This window comes from Oncorhynchus mykiss, chromosome 12, assembly GCF_057628025.1.
Source record: "Oncorhynchus mykiss isolate SJ-2025 chromosome 12, ASM5762802v1, whole genome shotgun sequence".
Lineage (NCBI taxonomy): Eukaryota > Metazoa > Chordata > Actinopteri > Salmoniformes > Salmonidae > Oncorhynchus > Oncorhynchus mykiss.
The window spans coordinates 16,578,200-16,595,779 of record NC_143033.1 but is presented as its reverse complement, the minus strand read 5'-3'; the positions used below and the strand labels follow the sequence as shown (position 1 = coordinate 16,595,779).

General features: G+C 41.7%; 1 long non-coding RNA gene across 1 annotated transcript; it reads left to right on the top strand.

Moving 5' to 3' along the window:
* Nucleotides 1–6,867: 6,867 nt before the first annotated feature.
* On the top strand, nt 6,868–17,138 carry LOC110539118 (uncharacterized). Its single transcript, XR_002475864.3, has 3 exons — nt 6,868–6,961; nt 16,556–16,637; nt 17,016–17,138. It is a non-coding gene; the product is annotated as an uncharacterized LOC110539118 (long non-coding RNA).
* The last annotated feature ends 442 nt before the right edge of the window (nt 17,139–17,580 follow it).

The window sequence follows — 17,580 nt, the reverse complement described above, 5'->3', positions numbered from 1 at the left end:
ATTTCCTCCGTTGCCGCCAGGTTTCCTCCTCGAGTGCGCCAGGAGGCGCTCGGTGAGTGGGGGGGTACTGTCATGTACTGTCATGTTGTCTTGTCTCTGTCCTTTCCCTTCACCCTGTCTCCCTCTGCTGGTCGTGTTAGGTTACCTTTTCTCCCCCGCTTTCCCCCAGCTGTCCCTTGTCTCCTCTAACTACCCATTCACCCCGTTCCCCACCTGTTCCCTTTTTCCCTCTGATTAGGTCCCTATATCTCTCTCTGTTTCTGCTCCTGTCCTTGTCGGATTCTTGTTTGTTTGTGTCATTCATGCCTGAACCAGACTGTCGTCATGTTTGCTGTAACCTTGTCCTGTCCTGTCGGAATCTGCCGGTCCATCTGAGCCTACCTATGTTTGGTAATTAAAGAAGCTCTGTTTAAGTTGATTCGCTTTTGGGTCCTCATTCACGCACCGTAACACCTTGAACTTTGCAACCTTTTGCCACATATCAGGCTTCAAACATAAAGATATAAAACTGTATTTTTTTTTTTGTGAAGAATGAACAACAAGTGGGACACAATCATGAAGTGGAACGACATTTATTGGATATTTCAAACTTTTTTAACAAATCAAAAACTGAAAAATTGGGCGTGCAAAATTATTCAGCCCCTTTAAGTTAATACTTTGTAGTGCCACCTTTTGCTGCGATTACAGCTGTAAGTTGCTTGGGGTATGTCTCTATCAGTTTTGCACATCGAGAGACTGACATTTTTTCCCATTCCTCCTTGCAAAACAGCTCGAGCTCAGTGAGGTTGGATGGAGAGCATTTGGGAACGGCAGTTTTCAGTTCTTTCCACAGATTCTCGATTGGATTCAGGTCTGGACTTTGACTTGGCCATTCTAACACCTGGATATGTTTATTTTTGAACCATTCCATTGTAGATTTTGCTTTATGTTTTGGATCATTGTCTTGTTGGAAGACAAATCTCCGTCCCAGTCTCAGGTCTTTTGCAGACTCCATCAGCTTTTCTTCCAGAATGGTCCTGTATTTGGCTCCATCCATCTTCCCATCAATTTTAACCATCTTCCCTGTCCCTGCTGAAGAAAAGCAGGCCCAAACCATGATGCTGCCACCACCATGTTTGACAGTGGGGATGGTGTGTTCAGCTGTGTTGCTTTTACGCCAAACATAACGTTTTGCATTGTTGCCAAAAAGTTCAATTTTGGTTTCATCTGACCAGAGCACCTTCTTCCACATGTTTGGTGTGGCTTGTGGCAAACTTTAAACAACACTTTTTATGGATATCTTTAAGAAATTGCTTTCTTCTTGCCACTCTTCCATAAAGGCCAGATTTGTGCAATATACTTTGTCTGTCCTATGGACAGAGTCTCCCACCTCAGCTGTAGATCTCTGCAGTTCATCCAGAGTGATCATGGACCTCTTGGCTGCATCTCTGATCAGTCTTCTCCTTGTATGAGCTGAAAGTTTAGAGGGACAGCCAGGTCTTGGTAGATTTGCAGTGGTCTGATACTCCTTCCATTTCAATATATCGCTTGCACAGTGCTCCTTGGGATGTTTAAAGCTTTGGAAATCTTTTTGTATCCAAATCCGGCTTTAAACTTCTTCACAACAGTATCTCGGACCTGCCTGGTGTGTTCCTTGTTCTCCATGATGCTCTCTGCGCTTTTAACGGACCTCTGAGACTATCACAGTGCAGGTGCATTTATACGGAGACTTGATTACACACAGGTGGATTGTATTTATCATCATTAGTCATTTAGGTCAACATTGGATCATTCAGAGATCCTCACTGAACTTCTGGAGAGAGTTTGCTGCACTGAAAGTAAAGGGGCTGAATAATTTTGCACGCCCAATTTTTCAGTTTTGGATTTGTTAAAAAAGTTTGAAATATCCAATAAATGTCGTTCCACTTCATGATTGTGTCCCACTTGTTGTTGATTCTTCACAAAAAAATACAGTTTTATATCTTTATGTTTGAAGCCTGAAATGTGGCAAAAGGTCGCAAAGTTCAAGGGAGCCGAATACTTTCGCAAGGCACTGTACCCAACACATTCCAAATCTATCTGTCTTCCCACAGAGAACCATTAACTTCTGACACACAACCCAGTCTCTTTCACTCTTCCTATTCCAGGCTTCTTTTCTATCATGCCCCCAAGATGGCATAGCAGTCAGACGTCCTTTGTCCTCGTCTTGTCGTGTCCCGTGTATATACAGTGGGGCAAAAAAGTATTTAGTCAGCCACCAATTGTGCAAGTTCTCCCACTTAAAAATATGAGACTATGACAGACAAAATGGAAAAAAAAATCCAGACAATCACATTGTAGGATTTTTAATGAATTTATTTGCAAATTATGGTGGAAAATAAGTATTTGGTCACCTACAAACAAGCAAGATTTCTGGCTCTCACAGACCTGTAACTTCTTCTTTAAGAGGCTCCTCTGTCCTCCATTCGTTACCTGTAATAATGGCACCTGTTTGAACTTGTTATCAGTATAAAAGATACCTGTCCACAACTTCAAACAGTCACACTCCAAACTCCACTATGGCCAAGACCAAAGAGCTGTCAAAGGACCTCCAGAAACAAAATTGTAGATCTGCACCAGGCTGGGAAGACTGAATCTGCAATAGGTAAGCAGCTTGGTTTGAAGAAATCAACTGTGGGAGCAATTATTAGGAAATGGAAGACATACAAGACCACTGATAATCTCCTTCGATCTGGGGCTCCACGCAAGATCTCACCCCGTGGGGTCAAAATGATCACAAGAACGGTGAGCAAAAATCCCAGAACCACACGGGGGGACCTAGTGAATGACCTGCAGAGAGCTGGGACTAAAGTAACAAAGCCTACCATCAGTAACGCACTACGCCGCTAGGGACTCAAATCCTGCAGTGCCAGACGTGTCCCCCTGCTTAAGCCAGTACATGTCCAGGCCCATCTGAAGTTTGCTAGAGAGCATTTGGATGATCCAGAAGAAGATTGGGAGAATGTCATATGGTCAGATGAAACCAAAATATAACTTTTTGGTAAAAACTCAACTTGTCGTGTTTGGAGGACAAAGAATGCTGAGTTGCATCCAAAGAACACCATACCTACTGTGAAGAATGGGGGTGGAAACATCATGCTTTGGGGCTGTTTTTCTGCAAAGGGACCAGGACGACTGATCCGTGTAAAGGAAAGAATGAATGGGGCCATGAATCATGTGATTTTGAGTGAAAACCTCCCTCCATCAGCAAGGGCATTGAAGATGAAACGTGGCTGGGTCTTTCAGCATGACAATGATCCCATGCAATGATGCAATGATCTGCATGGAGAAATGGGCCAAAATACCAGCAACAGTGTGTGAAAACCTTGTGAAAACTTACAGAAAATGTTTGTACTTTGTCATTGCCAACAAAGGGTGGATAACAAAGTATTGAGATAAACTTTTGTTATTGACCAAATACTTATTTTCCAACATAATTTGCAAATAAATTCATTAAAAATCCTACTATGTGATTTTCTGGATTTTTTTTTATAATTTTGTCTGTCATTGTTGAAGTGTACCTATGATTACAGGCCTCTCTCATCTTTTTATGTGGGAGAACTTGCACAATTGGTGGCTGACTAAATACTTTTTTGCCCCACTGTATGTTCACTATGGTGCATCAAGTTTTTTGGAACCATCTCTTTCCCTCTCCCTTTCTCTGTTTAGCACGTCTCTCTCGATTTGATCTCACTCTCTACCTCAAATATTTGTTATTCTTGTCTGATGATACTCCTCAGGCTTTCAGCCCAGACGGGCGCTAGTTGATAGCGGCAGCCATGGACTGTACCATCAGGACATGGGACCTCCCCTCCGGCTGGTAAGACCATTCCTGTCACTTCTGGAGTAGTTTAGCATGTCCCTAACTGGGGGTAGGGGGTTGAGGATAGAGGGTTGAGGATAGAGGGTTGAGGATAGAGGGTTGAGGATAGAGGGTTAGGGTTTGTTTCTGGACCGGGCCCTTACACTTTACTGATGTAAAGTGATATCACCAGCCCTGCCTTCTCATTTCCTTTCCCCACAAACTGAGATGGATGAGATTTCTCAGGCCATCTTTGTTTCACTTTATCATAAATTGAGTGTATCAATTAATGTAATCGCTGTCAAGTGCTTTCCAGTGGAAACTCCCTCTCAGCCTTCAGTCATTGAATTGTCCCTAGAATTTCTAAGCAAACAGCTGGAGGCAGGGCTTTCTCCTATAGAGCTCCATTTTTATGGAACGGTCTGCCTACCCATGTCAGAGACGCAAACTCGGTCTCAACCTTTAAGTCTTTACTGAAGACTCATCTCTTCAGTGGGTCATATGATTGAGTGTAGTCTGGCCCAGGAGTGGGAAGGTGAACGGAAAGGCTCTGGAGCAACGAACCGCCCTTGCTGTCTCTGCCTGGCCGGTTCCCCTCTTTCCACTGGGATTCTCTGCCTCTAACCCTATTACAGGGGCTGAGTCACTGGCTTACTGGGGCTCTCTCATACCGTCCCTGGGAGGGGTGCACTGAGTCACTGATGTGATCATCCTATCTGGGTTGGCGCCCCCCCCCCCTTCCCCCTTGGATTCTGCCGTGGCGGAGATCTTTCTGGGCTATACTCGGCCTTGTCTCAGGATGGTAAGTTGGTAGTTGAAGATATCCCTCTAGTGGTGTGGGGGCTGTGCTTTGGCAAAGTGGGTGGGGTTATATCCTTCCTGCTTGGCCCTGACCGGGGGTGTCCTCGGATGGGGCCACAGTGTCTCCTGACCCCTCCTGTCTCAGCCTCCAATATTTATGCTGAAGTAGTTTATGTGTCGGGGGGATAGGGTCAGTTTGTTATATCTGGAGTACTTCTCCTGTCCTATTCGGTGTCCTGTGTGAATTTAAGTGTGCTCTCTCTAATTCTCTCTTTCTCTCTTTCTTTCTCTCTCTCGGAGGACCTGAGCCCTAGGACCATGCCTCAGGACTACCTGACATGATGACTCCTTGCTGTCCCCAGTCCACCTGGCCGTGCTGCTGCTCCAGTTTCAACTGTTCTGCCTTATTATTATTGGACCATGCTGGTCATTTATGAACATTTGAACATCTTGGCCATGTCCTGTTCTGGCACAGCCAGAAGAGGACTGGCCACCCCACATAGCCTGGTTTCTCTCTAGGTTTCTTCCTAGGTTTTGGCCTTTCTAGGGAGTTTTTCCTAGCCACCGTGCTTCTACACCTGCATTGCTTGCTGTTTGGGGTTTTAGGCTGGGTTTCTGTACAGCACTTTGAGATATCAGCTGATGTACGAAGGGCTATATAAATAAATTTGATTTGATTTTGATTTGATTTGACTTGATTTCTCTTCTTTTTTTTCTTAGCCTGGTGGACTGCTTCTTGGTCGATTCTGCTGCAGTCAGTCTCACCATGTCACCAACTGGGGACTTTCTGGCCTCCTCCCATGTCGACAGCTTGGGGATATACTTATGGTAAGTCACCACCACATCAAGGAAAGATGGGGTGTGGGAGTCAAAATCATTATCGGGTTATGTCATTATTAGGGAACCGGCAGATTTAATGTTCACACTCGTATAGGCACTCATCTAATCAGATCTAAACTCATTTTAGCTGCAAACAAGAATTAGCTGATAAAGGAAACATCTTGATTAGGTATGTCTTTTGAACAAATGCGACTCAAATTAGTGTTAATATTGTCAATTTGATATCTCAAAAGATATGTGTTGGAGTACATGCTGTCGCAGAATGAGAAGTTATTGGTAGTATTCAGTAGTACAATTCAGTGTTATTAAAATCAAGTAGGTTAGTAATATTTACTAGTATTCTTGATTATTCCATGATGAGTGACTATTCCATGTTGTGTGTTTCCAGGTCCAACAACACGCTGTGCAGTATGGTATCACTGTGCCCTCTGCCTTCAGACTACGAGCCCACTGTGATCATGCTGCCAGGAACCTGTCCCAACCAAGGTAGCTACTGAACAGCCACTGTGAGCCCATACAGCACTTACTCTGTACCCAGCACAGGGGCCAGAAAGCCCCCACACCATCTGGCCTGGCACATGTAACAGTGGTTTCAGCCAATTATTCAAGCATTGATCATGGAAGATATTCAATATGGAGGAAGTGTGTCCTTGATTTTATAGGTACTTGTTACGGTCCTTTTGACTAGATATTGTGGTAGCAGTATTACAAGATGTTATATTTATGCACCAAATGGTTGTTTTATTTAATAGAGTAAGGTTCTTAGGACTCTCTCTCTTCTTTCTGAGTTAACTGAGAGGAGTCTTTATGGAGCTTGGGCTGGCAACTGATTAAGCGATGGCTTGGTGATAAAAAAACCTTCAGCTGGCATTCCATAGATCAGATGTGGTGGGTGTCACCGAGACAGCATGGAGGAACAGAACAAAGGCCTCAGTATTCCTAATTATCCTGTCATCTGGGAGACAACAGCAGAGGCAGATGACCAGAGGATGAACCCAAAGTGGCTTATGGTGCCCCCAATCTATATGGGGCGGGGGTTGAACCAGATATGACTGAGCAATCTTGCTATCAGGTATATAAGGAACAGCATGGTCTGTAAAAGGATAGGCTCTCGGCCCAACAGTCAAGACCGTTGAATCGATATTGAATAAAGATGATCGTTTGAAGAAATTATCAAGTCTCTCTCACTTGAATAGAATGTTCCACCACAATATTTATGGAGGAAAACAATACTGTGCCATAATCAGTGTGCCAAAGTACATTCAAACACAATTTTTGAAATTACCTCTCAAGAACTTCAACAATATTTCATGGTATTTGATGGTATCAGGTTGTATTTTTAGGTTGCATTTAGTTTTTCTACAGATGGAGAGGAAGATGATGATCTCAACTCTGAGGTGATAGACTGAGTCGCCAGAGCAACTGGACCAGCAGCCGGTCACTCTCTCTCTGCTGCCCGACTCTCGCTGGAAGAACCTGCTCCACCTCGACATCATCAAGGTGAGCATGTCACTGGTGGTTGTCTGTGGAGAAAAACATGTGACTGACTGGGTTTCAAAACCTGGTGGTCCACAAAATATAACTGTCTTGCTCCTCTGACACTGGTGGTTGTCTGTGGAGAAAAACGTGTCACCGACAGGGTATTAAGCCCTGTTTGTCTGTGCAACTCACGGCTGTCTTAGCTTTCTGAGCTAAATCCAAGGCATCGTCTCCTTACACATGCACAATGACAGACATCACGTGTAGCAATTGTTCTGTAATGCCGTTGTCATCTCTTCATAATATATGAGAAGACCCAAAAATCACAATACTGTGTATGGAAATAAAATATTATAACACTGTATAATTTAAGAAAGATTGTTTGCTCTTTTTAAAATTGAATATTCAAAATATACAATATACTTGCGGTGAAGCCACTCAACAACTACATCATACCAGTCATCCATCAGATTCCCATTCAGAGTGACACACAGAAGCATCCAGGGTCAATGCCCTGCTCAAGGGCATGTTGACCGATCTACCACCAGGCCAAAAAACGTGAACCCGATCCCCCCAAGACTCCCCCCCACAGTTCCCCAATAGCTGTCCGTTGGACTAGTAACCGGAAGGTTGCAAGTTTAAATCCCCGAGCTGACAAGGTACAAATCTGTTGTTCTGCCCCTGAAAAGGCAGTTAACCCACTGTTCCTAGGCCGTCATTGAAAATAAGAATTTGTTCTTAACTGACTTGCCTAGTTAAATAAAGGGAAAATTTAAAAATATATATATATTTTTGAGACCCCTCCCACAGTCCCCCCCCCCCCCCCAGGAAGAAAAAAAACCCACAATGAATTCCATTCCCCACCCCCCAATGCACCGACAACCAAGAGAATGAGCTAAAGAGATCAAAGGAAAAGACAGAAGAAAACAGCAAAAAAAAAATAGAAAAGTAATAATAAATGTATAACAAAGGACATCAAGGACAACTGTCTGTTTGTGTGCATGTCTGGCACTATTACATGTATGTGTGTGTTCTTGTATGTGTTTGTATGTGTTTATTAGAATGAGAGTGTGTGTTTATGAGTGCACAAACACCTGCACGGCATCAGCCTCAGGCAAACCGGCATTAGTTGTAAAAACACTGCCACTTAGTGTCATTCAAATGTACTTTTTATTATGTTTTATTTTGACTTAAAAAAATAAAAAATAATCATCTTTGACCATCATTCTATCTCTCACACAGCAACTCCACTCCCACTTGTCTCCAATTCCACATAACAACCCTCAGCTTCCTTCAGCCCATCCCAACTATCTCTGCTGGCCACCCACTTTGGGTTTCTACGCAACTATGCTGTGATGTTTAACGTACAATTTCAATCTATCTAATTGAATAGAATCCACAGATTGCGAGTTGAAGATAAATACTTTTACTAAGAGTATTAGTATATTAGTAATTGACTGACCCAATCTCTCCAGATCTCATAACAGTACTATTTCTAGGGTCGATTTTAGATCAATGTTATGCATTAAATACCTCTATGGACCGGAAAGGAAATCACACTACAAAACTATCACCCTCAGGCACTTAAGGAAATCATGAATGTCATGGATATATTGGAATTAGTGGATATATGGAGGCTTAAATACCCTGACCTAGTGAGATATACATGGCGGAGGCTTAATCAAGCTAGTCGCCTATCTGAATAAAGGGGAAAAGGCCCTTCCTGAATATAGGATGAGACATTCGTACCAATTGACTAGAGAACCAGTTTGGATTTAAGTATAACTTTTGCATGATTGATGCCTTTAGTGAGAGGTCTAACGCTTTAATATTTAATCATTTCTGCCCACCGAATTCATATTCGTTATATAAATAGGCCCTTTTAAATTTATCTGGCTTGCCGTTCCAAATCAAATTGAATATTTTTTGTTCATTTAATTTAAAAAGCAGGTCACTAGATATTTCTATTGTTTCCAGTACTTGTCTTATATTATCTCCAATGTATCGTCCATGTAAAAAACTATATTAGGATGAATATTATCTGACAATACTTTTTCAATTCTATGTGCCAAGCATTTTGCTAGAATTTTTGCATCACAACATTGAAGTGTAAGAGGCCTCCAATTTTTTAAATGGACTGGATCTTTATGCAGTATATACCACTTGGGTCCTGTTTCAGTAATAATGATATCAGACCTTCTTGTTGCATGTCCAATAATCTACCATTTATATAGGAATGGTTAAAACATGCTAATAAAGGTCCTCTGAGTATATCAAAAAAAGTTTTGTATACTTCCACTGGTATGCCATCCAGCCCTGGAGTTTTCCCAGCCTTAAAGGCTTTAATTCCATCAAGAAGTTCCTCCTCTGTAATTTGGCCTTCACATGACTCTTTCTGTACAGATGTTAATTTTACATTATTATTATTAGGAAAAAAATCCAAACAATAAGTTTCAGTTAGTGGAGATGGAGGAGCCTGAAATGAAAACATATTCTTAAAGAACTTTACTTCCTCTTTCAAAATATAATTTGGTGAATCATGCGTGACTCCATCATTTGTAACAAGTTTTAATAAAAAAAAATTGGTAGCATTTCTATAATGAAGATTGAAAAAGAATTTGGTGCATTTTCCCCCATATTCCATCCAGTTCGCTTTATTTTTATAATATATTACACTGGATCTTTCTTGAATAAGTTCCTCCATTTCTTTTTGTTTTTCCTCTAACTTATTCTGTGCCTCTATGGTACAGTTTTTATTGCTATCTAACTGTACTGTTTGTCCTTCAAGTTTCCTTTGTTAATATGGACTCTTTTGATCTAAATAGCTTTTGTTTTATAGATGAGTACTGAATTGCATGGCCTCCAAAGGCACATTTAAAAGTGTCCCATACAATAAGGGGATCTGCTATACCTATGTTATGTCTGAAAAAGTCAGTTATAAATTCTTCTGTCCTAGTTCTAAACAATTTATCATCTAGTAGGCTTTGATTAAATTTCCAATATCCTCGCCCACGTGGTAATTTTGTAAGAGTAATATATATGCCAATTATGTGATGATCCGACCACATTCTGTCCCCTATCAACACTTTTTAAACTTTTGGTGCCAGAGAGAATGGTATAAGAAAGTAGTCAAGGCGACTAGCTTGATTAAGCCTCTGCCATGTATATCTCACTAGGTCAGGGTATTTAAGCCTCCATATATCCACTAATTCCAATATATCCATGACATTCATGATTTCCTTAAGTGCCTGAGGGTGATAGTTTTGTAGTGTGATTTCCTTTCCGGTCCATAGAGGTATTTAAGACCGTATTAAAATCTCCCACCATAATAATAGGGTCTAGTGTTGCTTGTAGAGTTGATCAATTCTTATATATATTTTCAAAGAAGCTTGGATCATCATTATTTGGACCGTATAGGTTAATAAGCCATATCTGTTTATTGTCCAATAAAATATTTAAAAATCTATCTTGAGGATCTGTTTGGACAATTTGCACATTTGGATCAAAATTATTGTTAATTAAAACCATCACCCCTTTTGAATTTCTTTGCCCATGGGAGAAGTATATTTCGCCCCCCCCCCAGTTCTTTTTCCATAAAACTTAATCTAAAAGTGTTGAATGGGTTTCCTGTAAACAATAGATAATATATTCCTTCTCTTTTAGCCAGGTAAATACTGATGGTCTTTTCTTATTATCTGCTAGGCCATTACAATTGTAACTGGCTATACTTATTTCACCACCTGTCATAATGAGACACAACTTTCAATTATTGTTTATCAAAATATATGTTTGTAAACGTACCATTAAAAAGTAACATGATGATTGAGTGTCTATATAGCTGTACCATGATCTTTGCATTTTTACTAAGTAAACCTCCAATCGGTCCCTACTATTCCACCCGCTAAAAGCCCTCCTCATCCCGAGTTGGGTTGTCATCCCAATGCCCGGCAGACCACCCTCGACCCCCTATATCCCATAACCCATAACCGACTGGGATCCATCCTTTGAAAAGAGCACACAGTGCCATTTACCGAATTGAAGTAGATTAACTGCCAAATTCATTTCCATCGCCCTCACCTCAATTTGTATTATATATAGCTGTGGATCATCCTCTATTGTCCCTAACATCTTTTACTCCTTTGCAACAGTTGTGGGATACACACATTCACACACACTCAGTGCTTAAAGCTAGTGAGGGAGATAAGTGTTTCCAGTTTCAGAGATTTTTGTAGTTCGTTCCAGTCATTGGCAGCAGAGAACTGGAAGGAGAAGTGGCCAAAGGAAGAATTTTGGGGGTGACCAGAGAGATATACCTGCTGGAGTGCGTGCTACAGGTGGGTGCTGCTATGTTGACCAGCGAGCTGAGATAAGGGGGAACTTACTTGTACTTGTAGATGACCTGGAGCCAGTGGGTTTGGCGACGAGTATGAAGCGAGGGCCAGCCAACAAGAGCGTACAGGTTGCAGTGGTGGGTAGTATATGGGGCTTTGGTGACAAAACGGATGGCACTGTGATAGACTGCATCCAATTTATTGAGTAGGGTATTGGAGACTATTTTGTAAAAGTCGAGGATCGGTAGGATGGTCAGTTTTACGAGGGTATGTTTGGAAGCCAATTCTAGATTTAACTTTGGATTGGAGATGTTTGATGTGATTCTGGAAGGAGAGTTTACAGTCTAACCAGACACCTAGGTATTTGTAGTTGTCCACATATTCTAAGTCAGAACCGTCCAGAGTAGTGATGTTGGACGGGCGGGCATGTGCAGGCAGCGATCGGTTGAAGAGCATGCATTTAGTTTTATTTGTATTTAAGAGCAATTGGAGGCCACAGAAGAAGAGTTGTATGGCATTGAAGCTCGTCTGGAGGGTTGTTAACACAGTGTCCAAAGAAGGGCCAGAAGTATACAGAATGGTGTCGTCTGCGTAGAGGTGGATCAGAGACTCACCAGCAGCAAGAGCAACATCATTGATGTATACAGAGAAGAGAGTCGGTCCAATAATTGAACCCTGTGGCACCCCCATAGACACTGCCAGAAGCCTGGACAACAGACCCTCCGATTTGACACACTGAACTCTATCAGAGAAGTAGTTGGTGAACCAGGCGAGGCAAACATTTGAGAAACCAAGGCTATTGAGTCTGCCGATGTCACACCCTGGTCAAAGTATTTTGTGTTTATCTTTATTTATTTGGTCAGGCCAGGGTGTGGCATGGGTTTTTGTATGTGGTGTGTATGTATGGGGATTGTAGCTAGTGGGGTGTTCTAGCTAAGTCTATGGCTGTCTGAAGTGGTTCTCAATCAGAGGCAGGTGTTTATCGTTGTCTCTGATTGGGAACCATATTTAGGCAGCCATATTCTTTGAGTTTGTCGTGGGTGATTGTCCTTAGTGTCTTGATGTCCTTACTCTGTGTTAGTTTACACTAATTTAGGCTGTTTCGGTTTTTGTTACGTTTCTTGTTTTGGTAGTGTTTGTATTTAGATTCGTGTTTCGTTTGTTTATTAAACATGGATCGCAATCTACACGCTGCATTTTGGTCCGACTCTCCTTCTCACCAAGAAAACCGTTACAGCCGATGAGGATGTGGTGATTGACAGAGTCGAAAGCCTTGGCCAGGTCAATGAATATGGCTGCACAGTATTGTTTCTTATTGATGGCGGTTAAGATATCGTTTAGGACCTTGAGCGTGGCTGAGGTGCACCCATGACCAGCTCTGAAACCAGATTGCATAGCAGAGAAAGTATGGTGGGATTCGAAATGGTCGGTAATCTGTTTGTTGACTTGGCTTTCGAAGACCTTAGAAAGGCAGGGTAGGATAGACATAGGTCTGTAGCAGTTTGGGTCAAGAGTGTCCTTTGACGAGGGGGAAGACGCAGCTGCTTTCCAATCTTTGGGAATCTCAGACGACATGAAAGAGAGGTTGAGCAGGCAAGTAATAGGGGTTGTAACAATTTCGGCAGATAACTTTAGAAAGAAACGGTCCAGAATGTCTAGCCCGGCTGATTTGTCGGGGTCCAGATTTTGCAGATCTTTCAGAACGTCAGCTGACTGAATTTGGGAGAAGGAGAAATGGGGAAGGCTTGGGCGAGTTGCTGTGGGGGGTGCAGTGCTGTTGACCGGGGTAGGGGTAGCCAGGTGGAAAGCATGGCCAGCCGTAGAAAAATGCTTATTGAAATTCTCAATTATAGTGGACAGTCTTTCCTATCCTCAGTGCAGTGGGCAGCTGGTAGGAGGTGTTCTTAATCTCCATGGACTTTAGTGTCCCAGAACTTTTTTGAGTTTGTGTTGCAGGAAGCAAATTTCTGTTTGAAAAAGCTAGCCTTGGCTTTTCTAACTGCCTGTGTATATTGGTTTCTAGCTCCCCTGAAAAGTTGCATATCACGGGGGCTGTTCGATCCTAATGCAGAAGGCCATAGGATGTTTTTGTGTTGGTTAAGGGCTGTCAGGTCTGGAGAGAACCAAGGGCTATATCTGTTCCTGGTTCTACATTTCTTGAATGGCGCATGCTTATTTAAGATGGTGAGGAAGGCATTTAAAAAAAAAAACAGGCATCCTCTGCTGACGGGATGAGGTCAATATCCTTCCAGGATACCCGGGCCAGGTCGATTTGAAAGGCCTGCTCGCTGAAGTGTTTCAGGGAGCGTTCGACAGTGATGAGTGGAGGTCGTTTGACCACTGGCCCATAACAGATGCAGGCAATGAGGCAGTGATCGCTGAGATCTTGGTTGAAAACAGCAGAGGTGTATTTAGAGGGCAAGTTGGTTAGGATGATATCTATGAGGGTGCCCGTGTTTACGGATTTGGGGTGGTACCTGGTAGGTTCATTGATAATTTGTGTGAGATTGAGGGCATCAAGTTTAGATTGTAGGATGGCTGGGGTGTTAAGCATGTTCCAGTTTAGGTCGCCTAGCAGCACGAGCTCTGAAGATAGATGGGGGGTAATCAGTTCACATATGGTGTCCAGAGCACAGCTGGGGGCAGAGGGTGGTCTATAGCAGGTGGAAACAGTGAGAGACTTGTTTTTAGAGAGGCAGATTTTTAAAAGTAGAAGTTATAATGTAAGGTATAATGTACAGACAAATGTGTATGGTAGGATGTGAATACAGTGGAGGTAAACCTAGGCATTGAGTGATGATGAGAGAGATATTGTCTCTAGAAACATCATTGAAACCAGGTGATGTCATCGAATGTGTGGGTGGTGGAACTGAAAGGTTGGATACGGTATAATGAGCAGGGCTAGAAGCTAGAAGCAGTGAAATAAGCCAATAAACACTAACCAGAACAGCAATGGAGAAGGCATATTGACATTAAGGAGAGGCATGCTTAGCCGAGTGTGATCATAAGGGTCCAGTGAGTTGTGAGGTTGGTTGGGGTCACGGGTCATCGGTAGCAAGCTGGCAGAGGATGGAGGTCTGTTTTTAGCCACCTCGTGCGTTTCCTTCGGTAGATTAGTGGGGTTCCGTGTGGTAGAGGGGACCAATCCAATTGGCAAAATAGATATAGTTATAGTACCCCAAGAAAATTGTCCGATAGACCTATTCAGATAGCAGCCAATAAGACAGCTAACGATTAGCGGGCTGCAGATGGGCGTTCAGGTAACGTCGCGACGGAGGGGCCAGTTGGATAACTCCCTTGGGCAGACAACGTCGGTAGTCCAGTTGTGAAGGCCCGGTGGGGCTACGCATCGGCAGTAAAACGGGTCCGGATAGGTGATTGTAGCCCAGGAGTGGCTGATGGAACTCTTCAGCTGGCTAGCTCCGAAATAATTTATGCTTGCTCCGGGATCGACGTAAGCCAATAGTCACACGGATAGCAGCTAGCTAGCTGCGAGATCCAGGTGTAAATGTCCAGAGCTTGCGGTTGAAATCCGGGGATATGGAGAGAAAAATAGGTCCGGTATGCTCTGGTCTGAGTCGCGTTGTACAAAACTGCCGATAGCTTTTCGAGCTAAAGGATAGCTGATGACCACCAACCGTGGTTAGCTGAATACTAACGTTAGCTAGTAAACTGGTTAGCTTCTGGTTAGCTTCAGGCTAGCTTCTGGTTAGCTTCAGGCTAGCTTCTGGTTAGCTTCAGGCTAGCTTCATGCTAGCTTCTGGTTAGTTTCATGCTAGCTTCTGGTTAGCTTCAGGCTAGCTTCTGGTTAGCTTCAGGCTAGCTTCTGGTTAGCTTCTGGCTAGCTTCTATTGTGGATTTTAGATTTGAGGTAAATAATACTTTTTTTCTAAATTGGTGATGCGGGTTGCAGGAGTGTTTTGAAGTTGAGTTTTAGGAGAGAGAAAAAATATATATAAAAGATATGCGAAGAAAGATGTAAATATATATATATATATATATATAGTGGGGAGAACAAGTATTTGAAACACTGCCGATTTTGCAGGTTTTCCGACTTAGAAAGCATGTAGAGGTCTGTAATTTTTATTATAGGTACACTTCAACTGTGAGAGACGGAATCTAAAACAAAAATCCAGAAAATCACATTGTATGATTTTTAAGTAATTAATTTGCATTTAAAGGTATCCCAAACAGTAAGGGGATTTGCTGAACCTATACTGGAAAAATTCAGTTATAAATTATTTTGTCTTAGTTAAAAATAAGTTGTCCTCCAGTAAACTTTGATTAAATTTCCAATATCCCCGTCCACGTGGAAAATCTATAAAAGAGTTATGTGAATGCAATTAGATGATCCGATCACATTCGGTCTCCTATTAAAACTTTTTTAACCTTTGATGCAAGAGGGACGACTAGCTTGATTAAGTCTCCATGTATCGCTCACTAGGTCGGGATTTTTGGTCTCCAAATATCCACTATTTCTAATGTGTCCATAATATTTGTGATTTCCTTAAGGGTATGATAGTTTGTAGAGTGATTACCTTTACGGTCCATTGAGGTACTTAACACTGTGTTGTAGTCTCCTACCATAATGATTAGATCATTTTTTGTCTGTAAGTTCAATAAATTGGTATAAATGGTTTCGAAGAAGTGTGGATCAGCCTGGTTTGGAACATATAGATTAATGAGCCAAATCTCTTTTTTGTCTGCTTTCATATTCGAAAGGATCCACCTTCCTTGCAAATCATTCCTGACTATTTGCACATTCAGATTGAAATTTGTGTTAATTAATATCATTACACCATCTGAGTTCCTTTGTCCATGACAGAAAATTATTTCACCACCCCATTCCTTTTTCCATGCAACTTCATCCAAGGATGTAGAGTGAGTTTCCTGTAAACAGTATATGTTATATTCCCTTTCTTTTAGCCATGTAAAGACTGGTCTTTTTTTTAAAAAAAAATCTGCTAAACTGTTACAATTATAACTGGCTGTACTTATTTCACCCCTTACCATAACTAGATACTATTCTCAGTCTAAACTGACCATAATTAGTGCTTGTAAAGTTACTGCCATCAGAGGTATTATGAAGGTCAACTAGAGCTTTCAAATGTCTGATATTTCGCATTCAAGAAATGGGTTCTAGCATTATTTGTTTTATTCCCTTGCCTGTGAGCTAATGCCACAGATGTTAGAAAATTAAGACAATATATTATGTGTGTAGCAAATCTGAGTACTGTATGTTATTTGGGTTCAATAATGTTTATTTTGTTTACTTTTTCCACAGTCAAAGATTGTGAGTTTTGGAGTCCTGGCACAGAAGTCCGCTTTCTTCCAACAACTAGAATCTGCCACACTCTGCAACAAATGTATGTTTGAATCTCACTTAGCTAGCAGTTACTCCTAGTTATTGTAAATGTATTTATGTAAAACAAAATAGGGAACACAATGGAAATATGTCCCCGACTTTATTGTGCAATCCTGGTCACGTTTTAGAAAATCTTTATTCAGTGTCTTTATATGTATTTATTTATTTTTTAATGACAAAATCAATCAAACGTCTTGCAAGCCATAAAAACTGAAGAATATATTTTAGAATCTCAATACTTGAACCTACTGCTAAATCCGATGTCACATTAATAGCATGTCTAGTAACTAGAGGATGTTTTGGCACAGTTTAACTCTGCTGATACCTCAGGTCAATACAAATACAACGAGTCATAATCCATCCTCATTGTTTCCTCCAGATGATGGCCCTGTGGGGGATGCTGAAAGAGATGGGTCCGTCTGGTATTGATGCTGAGCTCCGAGGTCTGGCCCCTGATATGGGTGGAGATGTCTCCGTCTTACAAGACTTTCTGAAGATGGTGGCCAGCAAGCTAAACTCCAAGAGGGACTTTGATCTGGCACAGGCCTACCTGGCACTCTTCCTAAAGGTAACCTCATCAATATTCTAGTCAACAACACTGTAGCTATGTTAATAAGCTGTTGTTATCTGTGTTATAACACTGTTATTATTTAATTGACATGTTGAGTTTTTATTGTTACACATGAGTTCAATGATGTTATTACTGCAGTAATTATAGCAGGAATAATAGCAGCTTAATGTTAAATGATATCAACGATGTCACTAGGGGAAGAGGGAAATCTATTTTCTGTTGCATTGACTGTCACCCACTTACATCTGCAACCAGCAGATGGAGTCAGAACATTGGAAATAAATTGAAAAGCGGTACAGAACTGTAAAAAAAAAGGTTTTATATATCATGTGATACACAATTCAATCGAAACCAATGACCACATCTCTAGAAG